The 18,647-nt window shown below is 41.0% G+C and overlaps 1 protein-coding gene across 1 annotated transcript in view; it reads left to right on the top strand.

The window, feature by feature from the left end:
* The window catches only part of LOC109964386 (SH3 domain-containing RING finger protein 3), a 91,127-nt gene that overhangs the window by 29,877 nt on the left and 42,603 nt on the right, over positions 1–18,647 (top strand). The window lies entirely within an intron of this gene.

The raw sequence follows: 18,647 nt of genomic DNA, 5'->3' as shown, positions 1-18,647 counted from the left end.
GCCCCGGACCCCGTACTCCCGGAGCACCCCCCACAGGGCGCTGCGAGGGACACGGTCGAATGCCTTCTCCAGATCCACGCAGCACATGTGGACTGGTTGGGCAAACTCCCATGAACTCTCCGCCACCTTGAAGAGGGTATAGAGCTGGTCCAGTGTTCCACGGCCAGGACGAAAACCGCATTGTTCCTCCTGAATTCGAGGTTCGACTATCGGTCGAATTCTCCTCTCCAGTACCCTGGCATAGACTTTCTCGGGGAGGCTGAGGAGTGTGATCCCCCTATAGTTGGAACACACCCTCCGGTCCCCCTTCTTAAAAAGAGGGACCACCACCCCAGTCTGCCAGTCCAGAGGCACTGTCCCCGACCGCCATGCGACGTTGCAGAGGCGTGTCAGCCAAGACAGCCCAACAACATCCATGGACTTAAGGTACTCAGGGCAGGCGATTGTTATCTTTTCATTTATTATTTCTATAATGTTTTCTGTATGTTTAAATCACTGTGTGCTTAAATGCAGATTCAGTGGCCTAATGATTAAAACTGTCCATAGATTACACAGAAGCAGTCAAACCAACAAAGGTCGGATCAGGCCATCAAGTTGGACCAAGTGCCCTTGGTCTGGGCCGTTTGGCGCTGACGTCAGGAGAAGAAATAACAATTGCAGTACATGCCCATTGTTCTTATAAAGATCATTTTAGACATCTGAGGATTGTCAACACCATTTTAAAAAACTGTTTAGAACTAGTGAACAACAGTGCAGCGTGCCATGAGGCGAAATGATTCTGTAATCTAGTTCATCAGTTATCAGAGCAGCATCTGAAGTTCACCTCACTGCTAAAAGGCTCATGTGCTAAACTGTCAGCTCCCTCTGCACAGTCCACAGTCCTTGTTACTGACACTGTCGTTCAGCATATGTTCCTTTCTAAGTGTCAAGACTAAATCATCTGTTTATTTTTGCATAAATAATCATATTTAGAATCTTTATATTATAATCTCGAGGTCTGATCTGTGTTATACACAGAGAAAAACAGCAGAGCTGAAGAGTCTGTTCCTTTCTTGTGCGCAGAAGCACATCACACTTCATTTGCTTCTTGTCATTTATCTCATTTCTGAAACAACAAGCAAACACTTGATTAACCTTAACTGTCTCCTATGACCGGCTATAATTATTAGAGTAATTTGATATACAGTAGACAGGAGTGAACTGTGTCAGGAGGCTCATTGAAACAACTTCATTTCACTACTTCACTGTTGTTCAGAGCTGCACACATGCTCCTGCCAAGTTTGTCTAAATCCCAACTTGTGCATAGGAAGTGGTGTATACAGCTTTTAAACCACCCCACAGTTTATATAAATGAGCTCCCAGATGTACAATGTGGCAAATCTGATTGTTTTCTGTGTATATTTAGAGAAGGCTCATTACTTAAGAGCTTTTGCAGTGCATTTCTAGAGGATGATTTGGCAATCACATTTCATTTTTGGCATTCTTTTACTATATCTTCCTCCCCCAAGGACATACTGTGTAGAAAAACCTATATTTGTCCTTCTTCCTTCCTTTTACTGTTCAATGAGCTCTCCCTTCATCTGGCTGCCAAGTGAGCTCTCTAACACACACATACAGTAGACACACAGCACCCAACCCTGAATAGACTTGAGGCCAAAAGTATAGGTGTTAATAAGGAGAAGTCATCCTTTACATAGTCAGGAGAGAATAGATGTCACAGTTGAGAGAAGAGATGTGGAAAGAAAGAGATTTAGGCTAGTGAGAGAATGAGAGAGAGCACTAAACCCCCAGACTGTCCTCTTTAGGTGATAAAGCTGAAGCTATATATTCTACTCAGTTCTGTTCCCTTAGATGAACAGACATAGAAAAATCAACTGGACTTGGTTTTAGGTAGTGTTTAAGCAGAGTTCCAGCAGAGTGCACACATGGTCTGGGGTGAGGTTAGTCCTGTTGTTTAGCGTGTCATCCTTCATGAGACCATGGTCTCGTCCTGCTCCAGCTGCAGTTGTCTGACTTTCTTAGCGAAGTTCTGGGAGTTTATTATGTGGTGTTGTGTGTTTCCCACCAAAGAAGCCAGAATGGTGGCCACGTGCTTGGCTATGTTTTAAGTCACAGAGTTGATGCTGCTGGCGATGGGTCTCAGTGGGGCTCCTTCCTTGTGTATTTTGGGTAGGCCATAAAGGCAAGGGATGGCCTCCTCGGGGTATAGTCTGTAGTATAGTCGCTGGTCGATAACTCCCTCCTTTTCCAGCTTCTGTAAACGGTCTATAACCTTCTTGTAGCCACTGGTGGGGTCCCTCTTCAGTGCTTCATAGGTGGTGGTGTCACTGAGGAGGTTGGTTCCCACCTTAATTCACACCAGGACAATAGGCGTCGGTCCACATGTGACAGTTCATAGACAGGTAACGATGCTCACTAATACCAGACTATAATGACTCAGTCGTTAGGGGACATTGTTGGCTGTCGAAGGACTGAAACACCACCCAGAGGGATAAATATCTACTGCTCAACACCAGTCAGATAGAACTGATGAGCCTCTTGGATGAGAGGTGAAACGTCTTCTACCTAAAACCAAGTCCAGCTGATTTTTTTCTACGTTTTTTTTCAGCCTACTATGACCTGGATGACTGAGAATCTGCACAGACATTCTGTTCCCTCATTTTCCATTTTCACTACATTTTCTTTCAGCTTTTACATCTACAGATAAGCTGAAGGCAGTTGCAGTGTCTACAGTGTATGTGAGTGGGATGTGCATGTGTAGCAGCTAGTGAAGCGGTGGAGTCTATGATTTGATACGAAGAGTAATGTCTGGTACACCGCTCACCTCCCTTGTCCATTACGATGGATACAGATCAGGGCTGTGTGTGTGTGTGTGTGTGTGTGTGTGTGTGTGAGAGAGAAAGTAAGAGGGCTTTTCTCTGAGATGTGTGTGTTCATGTGCGTGTGTGACAAATGAGAACAAACGGGATAAATGATAGCTGACGAAGTGATTAAGTCAACAGCAAGGCTATTCAAACCAGACACCACACATGCCGTGGCTCTCTCACACACACAAGCACACTCAGCCAGCATGAACCACAGCCATCATTAGCATTTCAAAGTAACAAGGTGCAAGGAGGCACAAGACTGTGCATTTTGAAATGGAGATTTGCTCAGAGACTGGAAAAATATTGTTTACTTTTCAATAAGAGAGTAGATTTAAATTGGCCCTGATCATTTCCAATGTATCATCAATTCTGACAAACATTCTCACTCACTCACTTGATTTGACTTTATGATTTGTCAATAGTCTGGAGCTTTTGTCATACATCTGCCCATGTTTACAATATATTATTGTCAATTGTAAAGTGTCTAATATTGTAAATATCAACAGAGCCAGAATGAATATCTAAGGTAGAAACAAATTTGATGGAAATGTCGGTGGTAATCCATGTTTGCTGCATTCATACACTGTTGGAAGGGCCTACAGGTCAGCTGCAGGTTTAACAGAAATCAATACAGCACACAAACAAACAAACAAACAAAACGTTGCGAAAGCTACAACTGTGTAAATTGGAGAGCTGCCCACAGTTTGACAGTGCACCATGAAAAATGTTTATGTTCGTAGATGTTGTTTTTATATTTCAAAAAAATCCTTAGCAAATCTGACCCTGGGTGTTTTTTTAGAATTCAAATTCATCTAAGCAGTTGAAGGATACGTATTTTGTGAAGCCTTTTTATGCTGATCATTGCTTCTTTCCAGTCCATCTGAGATTTGTTTGAAGCAGCAGATGAGACCAGTCTCACTGGGTAAGTAAGAAGTGTCTCTTTTCAGACAAGCATCCATTGATGTGTAAGGGAAAAAGATGGACAGGGCAAATTAATCTTTCAGAGGATGAACTTTTTTGAAATCAACAAGATGTTCACATTACTGAAGAGATTATGTATTGAATGTAGGTGATGAGTATCTTAGCAAGCAGTGGAGTCTTTATGCTCCAGAAGTGTTTTTGAAAAAAGTCAAATATCACATTATCTCTTGACATCTCTGTCTTCGTAGGTGAAGCTCCTCCTGATAACGTGTTTCAGTTGGCTGCATTAATTACCAGATTTTCTAAGCTGAGACTTTTTCCCTGTAGTTCTAACAAGCTGTAATGAAGTGTTAAATTAACGACTGCAGGCAACCTATACAGTACGTATATGCTGACAATTAATCACACATAAGCTTCAGGGAAGAAGTGTGTCTGTATGTGAGATAGTGAGACATGCACCTTTTTCATAGCAGACGTTTTCACTTGCAGGAACAACACAGGTGCAGATAATAGTGTTATTAATAACTCTGTTTATTTAGGTGTCCCATATGTCATGACGGTGAGCCAGCAAGCACAATGCCTGAAATGAATGCAGTACTGATCAATGATTAGCTTCATCTGTGTTTGACAAATCAAAATTGAAGTGAGAACATCTTTTTGTTCTGACGCCTTTCGTTGTATGAATGTATAGAAGTGTACATGGTAAATAATGAGTATTAAAATGTTTGTATGACTGCGGACCACTGTACTAGACAGAATCAGACTTGGAAATTCACTGGGAGAAGAAACACTGGTGTTTAACAGCATCACAAGGCTGTACAAAGTGGCATGGAGCCTGTAAACGGTTGTGCTGCTGGCCATGCATTGTACAGTATTTTCCCTGACGTTCTTTAATATTTATGAGAACCTTAATGGTTGTGTATAAAAAAGTACAGTAGATTTCAGAAAATACAGATTCAGATTTAATGGAACATCCAATTGGTTGGAATTTACTGATTATTTTTTAAGGTGGGATTTTACCAATAAGCACAGCAAAGAATTATATTTGTCAGATTTTGTGGTGACAGTAGGCGCTTTTGGACGCTTTTTGGACTCCCCAAAGGGGAGCTCCCTCGAGAACCACATACCTCCAAGGGCTTCTTTCTATTTAGATTCCCACGGCCAGCGGGAACACTGAAGTGATGGAAACTGGCTGATGGTTAGCGCTTAGCCAACAAGCTTGCAATTATTAACACACGCTGGCGTTACATTGTTGTTACATTATATGTTGCTAATTTTAGGTATGTAAGAGCCACAAACCTTCTGCAGAGGCTTCTGTTGGTGGTCTGCAGCTCCCTGTGCCACTGGTGACGACTATTGAGTGATATTGTTAACATGGTTTTTAAAACATGAAAGTTGACAGTGCTGCATTGGCTCAGTGTTTGACTGGTCAGTGTACAGTTAGGTCAGCCCTGGTTCCTGTTTTGCTGGTAGAGTACCTGTCCTGTAGTAGGAGCTAAAAGGGTCCCTCAAAATGGTGTTTTAAGAACTATGCTCTTCCTCAGTTCCTGCAGTGCAGACACACAGCAATGGTGGTACTTCCTCCAACAGTTCTAAGAACTATGAAAAGTCCAAAATCACCAAATGGCAGGTTATACAACTTTCCTAGCTTAAGGTAGACTGGTGTGTGTGTGTGTGTGTGTGTGTGTGTGTGTGTGTGTGTGTGTGTGTGGTTCTCTGGTTTCTATATGTACAAATGAGTGATGCGTAAAATATATATTTTGACAATTAGCCTTATTTTTGTTCTTACATTTCTGGATTATTTGACTCTTTGTTGCAGATACCCGAATTTGTCCTTGTGCTTGTCAATCAAGAGTGGTCAACCTGGTTTACAGAGATATGATCATTGTTGCATACAATTACATTCACATTTACATAAATGAATCGTCCTGAGTTAAAATGACATCATTGTGGTTTTCCCTAATCACATAGACGCAGAAACAGTCATATACATTAATGAATAATTAGAGGTTTAAGATTTGAAGAAGTCTGGTAAACAAATGTGAAGAAACAGAGGTGATGAGGAAGAGGAGACGTGTACAGTAATGACACTGGAGTAAAAATGAAACTAATTACTATTCAGTGTCAGGACTATGTTCACTTCCTCGCTTGCACCCTCTCTCTTTTTGCTGGGTTCCCAGTGATAGAAGATTCCCAAGTCTGCTAGTAAATCCCAGTAAATGTCTCCCTCTGTGCCACTGGGGTAAACTTAACCCCCCTCTATGCTCAGTCAACATAATACCTAAGCAGCCTTCAAGCACTTAACTACAACTAATCAGGCATGTTGGGGAGATTGGAAACAGAAAAGATTAATCATTTAAATTTGGTAAAACTGTTTTGGTAGCTAATGTGTCAGTAAGTGGAAGCTTACAGCACCTTTGAAAGTGTGCAGTCAAAGCCAGGATAAGGCCAACTAAGAGAGTATTTATTATACTCGGTGTACTTGTTTACACTGTGATCACAAAAAGCACTCAGAAGGCTTTTCCACAGTCAAGTATTGCAGTGACTCAGTAGCTGAAAGTCATATCCATCATGTTGGAAGTAGAAAACATGACATAGTCAGATCTTAAGCATCAGTGTATCATCAACAAATGACTGTATGATTATTAATTGACCACACATCCTGTCATCATAGTTGCTGATTTTGGTTGTAGTTGGTTTCTTATTAAAAGTCTTTGTTTTTGTTGACAGTAAACCTGCCTCCAAGTAAAGTGAAGCTGAGAACTGAGTAAAACCAAGAAACAGGCTGCGATTGAAGAAAAAACAAACAAGCCAAAAAAAACCAAACAAACAAACAAAAAAAAAAACTATAACAAGCAAAAGGGTGAGACAAAGGAGGAAGGAAGCAAGGTACTGTAGGCAGAGGGAGACAGCATTACAGGAAGAGGGAGCAGTGTGACATGTTAAAGAGACAGAAACATGCCAGGTGGTGAAGGAAGGAGGAGCTGGATGTTAAGATAAGGATGTGCAAGGAGCAAAGAGGAAGGCAGATAGAAGAGACAGACACAGCTGTCATCACATGTTACTGTAAGCTGATTGGTCACTGCCAGCAGCTCCCCTCCAATCATCTTTACTGTCAATCTGTGTGTGTGTGTGTCTGTACACCACTGGGTGTACTGTGTGAGCGACTGACATCATGATGTAGGAATCTCCTTTTCAACAAGTATTCAATGGAGGGTCTGCAGGGAAACCTCGGCTGCTGATCTCTTTGATTTCAGTGCTTTTGCATGTGTCTACATGCTTTTGAGAGGTGTGTGTGTGTGTAAGACTAGATACGCAAAGATATGCTGTGTGTTCTCCCCGTGTCACAATGCAGTATGAGTCTTGGGTTGGCATCTTGCACCTGACAATACTAGTAGTGATAATATTAGTCCAGTGAAGCTTTTTATATTAAGATGTAACTCTAGATGTGACTTACATTATGGTAAAGTTCAATGTTCTGAATCAGGCCATGCTTATCTCTTAAGTGCTGTCTGTTCATTTCAGACCATTTCTGTCAGATGTCTAAACTGTTTAATGGATAGAAAGGTCAAATCTTTTTAACCTTTTTTGAATAGTCAGATATGTCACTATCTGTTATGTCTCGCTTTAGTCTAAACAGCAGCCGACACAGAGACATCACAGAGGAGCCTCATACCTAGGTGTGTCCTAAAGCCCCAGTCTGTGAGCAGAGTACAATATCCACAGCAGGCATCTCCAGCCTCCAACACTTAAACTGATCTCCAAACCACATCAGCTGATTAATAGGTGAATTGTTGTGTGTAACCACTTATCGATCAATATCCAGTGCTCACATTTTGTACTAAAAATATCTTAAACTTACATCAGTCATTCCACGAGAGTGTCAGACCCACAAGATGAACATCCTTCCACAAATCAGAACCTTATTTTATTGTTTACATGTGATCTGTGCAGGGAATTGATTATTGTGAAGTATTAATTTGGTGTCAGAGGAGGGCATGAGTGTTGTATCTACTGTATCGATGGTATAATATCCACATCTCAGGGTAGGGTATGTAGTAAGGGTATGACAATATCTGGAAATATCTGGAAGATTCTGAAATTCACTTTGTCTTCCTTCACCCCACCTTCATCTAAGATGGTATCTTCCAGCTTCTGATTGACTGAACACACCTGACCCAGGTAATCGGCAGTGGGCGGGGCAGGGCTAGCTGGAAAACAAGCAGGGCAGTGGCCCTCGAGCGCTGGGATCGGCCACCTTTGCTTTAGGCTCTTTATATCTCTGACTGTGATTGACACATTTAGTACTCTTAACCACCAACATGCCTCAGCCACCATCTGTCACTCAAGGCCCCCTGTTGCCACAGTAACGGGGGGCTTTGTGAAGGGAGGGTACCAATAGAAAGGGCACACCCTAGCAACCTCACCTGCTCCCTGCGTCTTTTTCTCTCATCATAGCTCATGTTCCTCTATTCTTCTAAAGTGAGGGCTGAATTTAGACTGAAAAACCTTCTCCACAAACCTTAAGCCCTGCAATAATAGTAATGTCTTCAAGAAGTCATTTCATCACACATGCATTTGAATGTTGTAGTTGTAAATAATTGAGTTGCTTCTCATACATTGCCAGTATGAGGGCAGCTACTTGAATCGCAGCGAGAGGCTTCAGAAAAGAGCAGCTTCATTATGAAAACCCAGTGGGATCTCTGGGGGCTAATGACAGAGGAAACTAACAAGATTTGTGAACCACCTCTTCCTGCTACACCTCTGACCCTGCTGACTGAACTCTGTTGTGTAGAAAGGTCAAATGTCAGTGTGAGTTTGCCAGAAACAGCGTTGACAAGGTGATAAGTCAGGGACAAGAGGTGGTTGGAAACAGAATATTGAATTAAATCAATGTCTTTCCTACTACTCCAAGTGTTTTTTTTTCTTTTTCTTAAATTATTACATTAAGGGACATAGTCAGCAGCTTATTTTCATTTCCCCCATTTCTCTTCTGCAACATGCAGCTTGTGAACAGCAATAAACTATGTCTTAAAACAGCAACATTCTGGTAGTGCAGGCAGATCTAAATGGGACAGAATGTATGCTACCAGCTGAACATTTGGACATGCTTCACAATAATTTGGATGAGTGGGTCTAAACCTTTTGACTGATAGTGTGCTTTTTCAGTTTCTATTGATTAGAAACCTAACAAATTCAGATTAGCTTAGTTTGGGAACAGACCAGAAGTATGAAATCGGCAGAGTTCACCATGAAAAAAAGAAAATGCAGAGCCTAAAACAACACAATAATAGTCCTTTAGAGCAAAGGCCATCAAAATCCCCCAAATACTGTCTTCTCAATGACAAGTTATTTAAACCTGCTGCTGACTCAGTCAAATCTTTTTGTTGGGACGACCTCCATCCATGGACCGGGAAATGATAATTCAAAAAGAAATTTTGCACACATTAGCAATGCATCAACAATACAGAATTAACCAAATGTGCATGATTCTTTGATTACTTGTGTGTGTCTAAACCTAAAATCTACCTACAACTTAAATCCAAGATAGTTACCTAACTAATTCTGCTTGTGGTGGCTTAGGCCCTCACATGGTGAAGACCAGGGCTGAGGCCTTCACCATGGCACAGTGCAAATCTGTATTTTCTGACTCCTTAAACCTTCTTTTCTTTTTTTTTTACCCATGACTCTCAAAACATATGACAGTCTGTGTGTTAACGTGTGCCATTTCATCCTATAAGGACAATCAATGTTTTCACCAAACTTAATAAAGTTTCACAAAATAACTGTCAGGATATTTCACTCTCCACCAAAACAAGAGCCCCACACTGATACAAGAAGGTGAAATATTACATATTTTATTTCTGTGAATGCTGCTGGAAAATTAATATGCATTTATAAAATGTATTTTCAGATTTCTAAAATAGTCTTTTCCTGCCTACTCAAGTAGGATCATTTGTCTTGCTTGGTACAGCCAACATTTTTTTGATCAGTTAGTATATTACAGTTGCATTTAATTTTTAGTCTGTTTAGATTTAATTTTCAGTAAATAATACTAATTCTCCTCCCCTGTTATTTTTCCCTCCCTGCCTTCCTTAATATCTTCTGCTTCAACACTTTGGACACTTGATCAGGCAAGACATCCGTGTTTTTCACAACTCCACTGGCACTGAGCATCTTGCATTTTTAACAAGCTCTGCTGTACATGTATGTTTTTTTTTTTCTCCACATAGCCACTCTTTCTCTCTCAACTCAGATGGAATGTAATCTTATGAATATGCATCCCAGAACGTTCTGCATTAAAGCCTGGTGTCACTACTCCTTCCCATCTTGCAGTCGTTTTCTCTTCTTCTGTCACTGCCTCTTCCTAAGCCACTCAGTCAGTCAAAATGCTCTCGATGCACAAGCCTGATATTAAGTCATTAAAGCACATTGTGGATGATATTCACAAAGAATACTCAGTGGGAAGATGATAGTTTATATAGCATTGTACAAAGTCTGTCTGTGTGCTTGCATTGTGTAACCAGTTATAGTTTGTTTTGACTGGTTGTCTCAGCTCCTAGAGTAGTGTTAGAGTAGAGAAAGTGTTGTTCAGTTATATAATTTGTTGTGGAAATAATCATTATGTGATACTGTCAACACATTTATTAATGCCCTTATTCTTATAGGAATATATAGTAACAAAAGACAAAAATATTTGGAAAGTGTTGACAGGATTATTGTCCTAATTATTATTGTGTAGTACAGTAATGATCATTATAAACTTTCATTTTTTTAATGCAAAGTACTGTAGATGACACTCAAAACATTGGTTGCAGGAATTAATCATTTATGCACTAATGTAGTTTGGTCTGAAAGAAACACTCCTGAGATCCGATTTGTTAGTTTAAATGCAAGATATTCAAGGTGACACAAGATAGGTACATTTAATAATATTAATCAGATCATATAATTAAAAAAATGTGGTGTTCAGTTAGCAGCAATACTGATGTACTGTTTTAATTGACTACCTTACATTTATACACGTGTGTATATCATGTTTCTCAGCTACGTTGGTGTGATATTTTATAAGAATGAAGAAAGAGAAGATGTGTAGGAGGAGGAACAAGGGAGTGATTGAGAAGTGCAGACAAGGTTGAGATGAATGAACTCCTGGTAGCTGCCGGCTAGACTTGTGTACGTGTGTAGTTTTGTGCTTACAGTATGTGTTTGTCTACGTTTATACGCCACGAGTGGTGTTGTGTTTCTTGTCTTACTTCTCAGAAACTCCCATTCTGTGTGTGTGTGTGTGTCTCTCCACTTAACCTGAGGTGTGTGTTGTATCATGAATTATAGATGGAAAGTGAATCAATAGTGCACTGAATTACTGCCAGGCAGTGTGTGTGCGTGTTTGTGTGTGTGTGCGTGTTTGTGTGTGGGTGCACTGATGTTTGTTAGAGTGTGGTGTCATGTGTACATAATTTGTTACTCTACAGTTTGTATTTTAAATTAATACAGTTTATTATTTACTCATTCATTCTCCTACAACAACTCTGGGAGTTTGTGGGTCTTTATATTACACAATGTATTTTTACTTATGCATTTAACATTATCTTAACACACAGTACCTTTCTATCTACACATAAATGTGTGTGTGTTTGTGTTGTACTCGAGTATCTGCTCCAATAAAACAGCACAGCATGATGGAGTGCTGCTCTCACAGCAGAGTGGAAAAAGACTTCTGCAGATTTACTATGCTATTACCACACGCACACACTCAAACTCTCTCTCTCACACGCGCACATACTCCATGAGGACAAAAGTTGTAATGGCCCAGTGCCCCTCCAAGGACGAATGAGCAAGAAGAGAGTGACCAGGATAATCACAGTTAAGCTTTGAGTGTGTGTGTGTGTGTGTGTGTGTGTGTGTAAGGGGGTGAGTAGATGGACTATAGGGGACTGAGAATGGTTTGATGTTGGAAAAATGGATGGTGATATGAGTGGAGTAGAACATCCTTTCCCATCTACCATCTTTCTCTCTCTCACACACACACCCACACACACACACACACACACGGGCGTTAGTGTTGCCCAGCGTTAGACTTGACAGATGAGTGAAGCCAGGAGCCGGGATATGTTACAGTACCCAAAACAAGAACATTTAGTCTCTTTAATTCCTTATTTCCTTCAAAGCTCACTTAACCTGGAGCTCCCCCACATCCTCTACCCAGTATGCAAATGTTGCCTTTGAAGTAAAACTTCAATAATGTTCCCAACAGACAGTACACACATCACTGTAATACCCATGCAATGTATTGTGGGTTTTTTTATTTATTTTATATATGGGATGTTTTATTTGTATTTTATTTCTTTGAATTCTTCATTTATTTACTTAGTGTTGGTTTTTAAATTTATATTTTTTTCTGAGTTGACCAACTGTACTCCACTCTGTGCCACAGTACAGCTGTGCGGTTGTACTTTGTGCTTCTATTGTATTGTAGTTTGTTTCAGCTTGGCTTGTGTTTCCATCTGCACATAATGAAAAAGTAGCTACGTTAATGAATTTGTGGCTTCACTTATAAACACTGTGTAGGTTTGTGTAACATAAAGCCATGGAAGTGCCAGGCCACCGTGTGCCTCCAAAACAGCTTCAGTGCTCATTGGCATTGATCCTACAAGTCTCTGAACTCTACTGGAGGGATGAACACCATTGTTCCAAAAGATATTCCCTCATTTGGTGCTTTGATGATGGTGGTCAACTGGTTTGAGATCTGGTGACTGTGAAGGGCATAACATACAATTTACATCATATTCATACTCATCAAACCATTCGCTGTCATCCTGGAAGAAACCACTGTCATCAGGATGGAAGTACGATACAATGCAATGCATTATTACTTTATTATCAGAGGAGAAGTTAAAACTGACCAATCTGAAATTGGTCATGCAACACAAAACAGCTCTAAAGCAGAGACAAACTGTAACAATCAACAATATAAAAAATAAATAAACAAAACCTAATCCATGTCCAAAAACCAAGACCACAATCATGCTCCCTGGATGCAGATCTCACATACTGTAGCCCTGCCCTGGTTTTGATTTAACAGTAGTATGGACTGATGGACTCTGAATCGCCTGTTGGAGGAGAACATTTGGTATTTGCTATTTAGGACATGAGAGGTCGGAGGAGATACTGTTTGCCAGGCTGAGCAGGCTTTTATTGTGAGGTGCTTGGTAAAGGGACTTTGAGCAGATTATGTAGTCTGGATTTAAGTTTCACAGTCATGCTACTAAACCAAGCAGTGCACTATGAATGACTGACCTGAATGTTTCATCATAGGATAAAGGAGATCACTATTGATTTGCAGTGACCCTTCCCTCCAAGGGGACAAGTGGCCCCAACAGAGCCACCGAATCCCCTCACTGTATGGTTATACTGTGATTTGTCATGCATCTGTATATTTAGAATGCTTTTCAGAAGGTTAGAGTGACAACGATTTACTGACCAGTAAACAGTGCTGGGTACCAAACCTCAGAAATTTATTTTACTACCAAATGAAATGCGTTCATCAAAACCTATCAGGCACTGAAGGCTGACATGGGAGGCTTATCTGATGTCATGTTCTTTAATTGAGATTTTTGTATGCATGGTTTCTAGCATATACTGTCATTGTTATTGAAAGTTCTCAGATACCTAGCTTTACCAACACGTTCTTGCTTCAAAAGGTGCACATCAAACATCTAATCGACTGCGTGGAGTTGATTGTTTGCCCTTGTACATGAGTGTATGTCTCATAGGGACCTTGTTGAATGGAGCAGCCAGTCCCATGTCGGACAAGTCACCTCCCTGTGCCTCGTGGCTACAGCAGGCACATGCACTGAGAGACCTTAACAGATGGGAGTCACAGGAGTGCTTGATGGAGGGACTCGTGTGTTTGTGTGTGTATATGTCCCCAAGGGAAGAGGGTATACATTCTCTTTTGCACATGGACACACACACACCTTCTGTCTATTACTGAAGTCCACAAACACTAATTACTGCACCACGGGGTTAAGAGAGCAGTGTGTGTGTGTGTGTGTTTTGGCTGATGTGCTGCAGACTGGTACACTTATAGGATGCAACAATCCTAGCTTGGTTTTTGTCATTCACACATGAAATGACTGCTGCTCTGGAGAGATTCGCTCCTCTTCTCACTGTGGTGTCAGCAGTGGAAAACAGGAACATGTTAGTGAGCTTGACACCAACAAAGAAGAGTGTTTTCATTTATCCCACAGCCTGCTTCTGAGATGGATTTAAAGCTTCATGGCAAATGACTGAATATTGCTTCAGCTCTCCAACGTGTCACCTCAGCTTTACCATTCACTTATGTTGCCTATTTGGCACAGACTGACAGACAGCATCCAAGTTAAAATTAACAAGACACCATAGATAGGTTTAGACTGTCATTTTTTTCCTCATATACTCACTTGCTGTTGATTCTAAAGGTAACGTGTTTTCCTGTCATGCTGTGAAAAGTTAAATCAAAGCTGAAAACTCTGATTATGTTGTTGCATTATAGATTTCTAAAGAGATTTAAAATGTATTTCATGGATTTTAAACCTCTGTTAAATTTATTACACCTCTCTCTCCAGAAGGTGGAACAAGGTGCACAATTACACATATACAGTAGCCGTATGTATATTCAGATATTTAGGTGTTCAGACCATTATTACTCTACATGTGCACTGTTTAGGTTCTCACTTGAGTCATGCAGCAGGAGTTGGTTACCACATCCTGACAAATTATTTGAGTGAATTTTGCATCTTGGTGCCATCAGGTACCCTTGCCAGAACACTTATGGAGTAAAGTGCATGTGTTGAAGAGCTTTAAGAGTACTGTAAAGACACTAATCAAAGGGCTAATCCTGCCCCAGTCACTGAAGTAGCTCAGCAGGTAGGATGAAAGAAGAAAACAGGGAGGAATAAAAGAAGTTAAGTGGAGGAGAGAAGTACATCCTGTACTGAATTGTGTCTTTATCAATGTAGCAGATATTTTAACTTAGCTGTGTTTTTTCTCTGAAATTCAAGGGCTTATTTTATTTCATATAGGGTTTAGTTCAAAATGCCCTTACTTTAAAAGAGATATTTTTTCTCATCAACATAATCATTAATGTTAATTATTTAACTGTTCCTTCATCAACAGAAGTAACAAAAAATGGCCAGGGAGTGTAAAAACAGAAGGTTATAGTAAACTAAGGAACCATACAGTATATGCTTGGTGGGAAGTGAGTGATGCACATTAGTCAGTTATCCACAGGAATGAATACCAAAGTTCAATATAAAACAAAAGACTTGGCTTGTTATTTAGATTCAGGTAGGATCTTTAAAATTATAGGCCTCCTAGAAGCAGCTTGACCCTCCTTCCCCAGGTTCAGAGAAGCAAAAGACAGCAGCCTGTGCCAGTTATAGACGATGCCCTAGGCAGAGCGAGCGCAGCGACCTCCCTCCTCCCGACACTGAGCAGCAGCAGCTCCCTGATGAGGCCCCCGAGCAGGCTGTACGAGGTCACCCCGGCCTGTTGGCCTAGTGGAGGAGAAACAAAAAGGGAATAAAAGTGAGAGGGAGAAGAAAGAGACAGGTGAGATAACAGGAGAGTGACAAGAGGTAAGAGAGGCAGAAAGAAGTACAGCTACAGAGAGGGGAATGGAAATTCAGACAGAGATGCTTATCTTTGTTTGCTTTGTGAACTCTCTGATGTCCAGAGCTTTGTTCAGCTACTGTTCAGCACATCCATCTCCCCATGACCTCTGTGTGGAACAGAAAAGTAGCACTGTGTTCATTCACAAAAGTGTTGCCTGTGAGCATAATCCAGGCAGTAATCACACTACTGGGAAAACAAATTAGTGGTGTGTAATATATACCTATCTAAGTTTTATGAGACAGGGTTTCCAGGGATCAGAGCACAGACCGTACTGTCAGAACAAAACAAAGCAGGATGGTCCATTCCAATGCATTACCTGGATAGACTGGCCACAGATTCTCAGTCTAAGTGGTCAAATATGTCAAAACTTAATAAAGTGGCATAATCCCAGTCCTATGGATGAAAATGATAACGGCTTTGAGCCTGGCTCTAAATCTCTGCCTTGCTGTCGCTGCATAGATTTGATCTTTCCCCAGCTGTGGGCTGTCACCTCGCCAGTCTCCTTCAGTCCCTGCCTCACACAGCGGGGTGTACTGAGCACTCGGTTTCCATTGTTAACGAATGGACCGGTGTCACTAACCCAAGGCTTCATCTCCATATGTGCGCCGGGTGCTCAGCAGTGCAGCCGCACACTTTGGCCACAAGGGGGTTTCATATGTACAGTCAAGCAGCCTTTGCAGCACTCGCAATAGTGAATAGTCATTTAAAATATACCCTACATCTCCAAAAATTTCATCAAAAGCCGTTCACTTTTTGAGCTATGCTGTTAACAAACAAACCAACAAACACCGGCAGAAGCATAACGCCCACCCTCGGTGAAGGTAATGAAGACTAGTGTCACAGTTGTTTATTTCTCCTTAAGTATCTAAAGTTGCAGAAACTGTCAAACATTTTGTTTCTTATTCAACCATTTCCCTTAATCTGTAGATTAGAGTGTAATTAGATTAGAGTGTGGCTCATGGGTAGTGCACATCAGGGTCAACAACAGGCCACCATGTCTTGTCATGTGACATCAGTGCCTGACCTCACTTTTGTGACTGAATGGGAGAAAGTCCTTGCAGCCAGGTGTCAAAATGTTGTGGAAAGCCTGAAACCGAAAGAGAGAAGGCTGTTATATCAGCAGGTTTTTCCGGAGATCAGCAGTCACGTGCACATACTGCATGAGTGTAGTGTTCAGACGGACTTTGTTTGCTGCTTTTGCCAACGATTTGTAACTGTTAAGTGGTTTGACATGGCAGACATAGTAGTCATAGTACGTAATTGATAGTAGCAGTAGTAATAGTCAAAGCAGCGGTATTGTGCTTTTGTTTGTTGTTGTTGCATTTGTTTACAGTATGTGTGAATGTGTGTGTTTCGTCTTGTTGCGTCACCACTGATTTCGGTATAATCAGGCTGTGGAACCTCAGGCGGTTCTCTTCAGTGTAGCATCTGGGGAGAATCGGCCTCTGTACTGTAAACGCCCTTTCTAGGGAAAATGCCGTTTTTCTTTCATGCGTTCTCTCTTCTCTTCCGCGCTGCTGTTTGTTTATGTGAGTCTTCTTTAAGTCGGGCTCTCTTTTAATATCTGTCGCCTTCAAGAACATGTTCAGGATTATAAGTGTGTGCTCAAGTGTTTGGATGTCGTGGGGGAGAATGTGAATATACACTCACAGCCACTTTATTAGGTACACCTGTAAACTTGTAAGCAATTCAATGCAACTCTTCTGCCTTAATCTGTGTTTAAACTCAAAATGTTTCATTTTTAGTGAAATTGTCATAAATGTCATGGAGGTGTGAGGCATGTTGGAACAGCAGCTTGGTGTAGTGACAAGTTAAATATGTTTGTTCACACTCCTGTAAGATGGTCAGCACATACCTTCAGTACCCGCCCAGGAACTCCCTCTGGACGAGCCGCTTTGCTTGCTTTGACTTTCCTCAGAAAGGTCCTCACCTCATATTGGTTGAGGACCAGTGTCAGCTTGTCATAACTGAGGTGAAGAGCGGAGAAGCCTCCTCCCTCTGGGTGTCACAGAACTGGTTGAGGGCACCAGGCAGTGTGGTGTCATCATACAGCAGGAGGTTGCTGGTTTTATAGTCCATCAATGTCCTAATGCTGTTCCACATGCTGACAAAAGCAGCACTGCCTTTCTGTGCCAGCAGGTTATTACAGGTTATTATCATTAGGCGACTGTAGTAATTATGACACAAGCAATGGATAATTTTAAGTGACTCAGTATATAAAGCATTAGGAGGAGGATGGGATGGAGACTGGTGTTCAATTCCAGCTAAAAGTCAACTGAAAATTGATGGTGCACCGATGGTTAATAGAACCTCAACAAGAATTGAGTCCAGTGCAACAGTTTGATCGTTTTCTACACATGTATGGCATTGTGTAAGAAATTAGTTTGGGTAGGGAAAATGAGTCTGTATGTGTCTGCACATGACATGTAATAAGTAAAACACCACAGACCTGATTTTGATAAAACTCCAGGGAGTCATGCATCATCACGCCACTCTGGCATTTTCAAAATTACTGTTTGGCCCATGGTTGGGGCAGCAATTACCTGGTAAACATTTTAATAACTAGTCATATCTCACATGCTATTGGGGGGAATAAAATGAAACTTGAAGCACATATCAAACTATCCATGCTCTACAAATTTGTTTCCAGATCTAACAGTTTGCAACATATTGGATTTTCCACTGTTTTGAGTAGCTACGTAATTAGTTTGCCCCCGTCTTGTTTTTCTTTTTTTAATTTAATTTAATTTACTGATCGCTGCAGGAGTCACTGTCTCATTTGTACCATCCTTCTAATATGGGTCAAAACAGATGTGAAAATGCAAAGAGTAGATATATATACTGTGCATGTGTGTGTGTGTGTGTATTTAATTATCACACATACAGACCTGAAACTGATTTGTTCCAGTCCTTGTAACAGAGGCACAGTTTCCAGCTCCTTAAGATGAAGTAACAACACTTCACAGTAAACTTATGAAATTGTCAAGCTCAAGGTTTTCAAGGTGTAGTTATCTCACATCTTTTCGACACAGTGGCACTAATGCTTGACAGCAGTGCTTTTAATTGTCTGCAGAGGTTTCAAAATGCACTTAATGCTGGTCAATAGAAGACTTTTATGTAAAATACATCTGTCACCTAACCTTTTATGCTAATCGCTGTGTCGGGCAGCAGTACAGAAAAACCTTTGGTTGCTGCTGAGAC

The sequence above is a fragment of the Monopterus albus genome, unplaced genomic scaffold, assembly GCF_001952655.1.
Source record: "Monopterus albus unplaced genomic scaffold, M_albus_1.0 scaffold88.1, whole genome shotgun sequence".
NCBI classification, from domain to species: Eukaryota; Metazoa; Chordata; class Actinopteri; order Synbranchiformes; family Synbranchidae; genus Monopterus; species Monopterus albus.
Note: the sequence above shows the minus strand (reverse complement) of the source record. Positions and strands in the feature narration are given on the sequence as shown.